We start from the raw sequence: 1883 nt of genomic DNA, 5'->3' as shown, positions 1-1883 counted from the left end.
CCTGCTGAATACAGAATGGGAAGTTCTGGGGCCTGAAATCTTGCTTACACCAAAGGGCCGTGGCAGGGGCTGCTGTGGTCTGTATGCCTTTCCCAGCTCTCCTACACCATCTGACCTGAAAGGGTCATCTCTCGGTCCCTTGAGTCTCAGGGGCTGATTCTTCACTTGGCTTCTCCCTGCTGAGGCTGGAGGTCCTAATCCATACCTAGTCATTTGTGTCATAGCCTAGGGTGGACATCTAGGTATGTGGAGACCCAAACTGGACTCGAGGGTCATGATTGACTACAAGATGAACATGAGCCACCAATGCAATTTTGTAGCTGGTAAAGTGAGCAAAACTCTGGCTTGCATCCATAGATGCTTCTCAAGTAAATCTCAGGATGTCATCCTCCCGGTGTACTCGGCCTTGGTGAGGCCACAGCTGGAGTACTGCGTCCAGTTCTGGGCTCCACAATTCAAGAAGGATGTGGAGAAGCTTGAGAGAGTCCAGAGGAGAGCCATGCGCATGATCAGAGGGCAGGAGAACAGGCCTTGTGATGAGAGGCTGAGAGCCATGGGACTCTTCAGCCTGGAAGAGTGCGGGCTGAGGGGTGACCTGGTGGCTGCCTATAAGTACATCAGGGGTGCTCATCAGGATCTGGGGGAACACCTGTTCACCAGAGCACCCCAAGGGATGACAAGGTTAAACAGTTACCAACTCCTCCAAGACCATTTTAGGCTGGACATAAAAAAAAAACTTCTTTATTCCAGGCCTTGGGGGCTTGGACAGTAGACTCCCTTCAGTGGTGGGGCAAGCATCTACTCTGGACTCTTTTAAAAAACATTTGGACACTTATCTTGCTGGGATCCTTCGACCCTAGCTGACTTCCTGACCCTGGGGCAGGGGGCTGGACCTGATGATCTTTTGAGGTCCCTTCCAGCCCTGATGTCTATGAAATCTATGAAATCTGAAGATTTCCCCACTGATAGAACAGCACGCACACACAAAGACAAGAACCATGAAAAGCATCCTAAATAAAGGAAGGGAACATCTGGGCAGTTTGTAGCAAGCTGTTTTGTTCAGGATATCCATTTTTTCCAAGATGTTCAATATACTCCCTATAAACCCAATGCAGTCCCTAGGAAGTTTCCTGGTCTCAGCTACAAGTAGGAAATATTACATCTGGAGACAGACACTTCATCGAAAAATCTTTGGAAATGTTCCATGGATAACCAGAGATGTACAAATACCAAGCCAAACAAATGCAAAGTCACCTAACTGTTAAGTCAGATCAAAGTGACTTGTACCATAAATAATTGCTGAATTCATGCTCTTTGAAGAGCGGAAATGCGAAATGAAACTTCTCTCCTGGAGACCTCTGACCTAGGAATCAAGAGTAAAAAAACAAACGAGTAAAAAAAAGCAAACACAAAAAACCACAAAAAACTCTAATTTCACAAGGAGAGCTAAACAGGAGTCATACCAGTTTCTACGAATGCCAATCATGCTCTCCATCTGCGCATAATTGGAGATAGGTTTCAGCAGGGCCTCTGAAACACAAAAGATTTCATTAGCTTTCCAAAGCACCTGAAATTCCCAATGCATCCCATTTTTTTTTAAATGATGCTTCCCAGTATATTTCTCCTAGGTGTGTGTTGGTCTAAATGCATGGATCTTTTTAACCATTTGCCTTTCACTTTCATTTTGGAAAGAACTGTATAATAAATAGCGATGTGCTGGGTGCTCTCATCCCACTTCAGTCTTGATCCAAAACCCACTGAAGATAAGCAAATAAGATTGACCACATCTATAGCCCCCTGGATGCCAATCATTGAGCACTGGGAATTCAGATCACTGAATTCGGATCACAGAATCAAGCTCCTGGGACAAAATACCAGAGAAC

Source organism: Alligator sinensis, unplaced genomic scaffold, assembly GCF_000455745.1.
Source record: "Alligator sinensis unplaced genomic scaffold, ASM45574v1 scaffold559_1, whole genome shotgun sequence".
NCBI lineage: Eukaryota > Metazoa > Chordata > Crocodylia > Alligatoridae > Alligator > Alligator sinensis.
Note: the sequence above shows the minus strand (reverse complement) of the source record.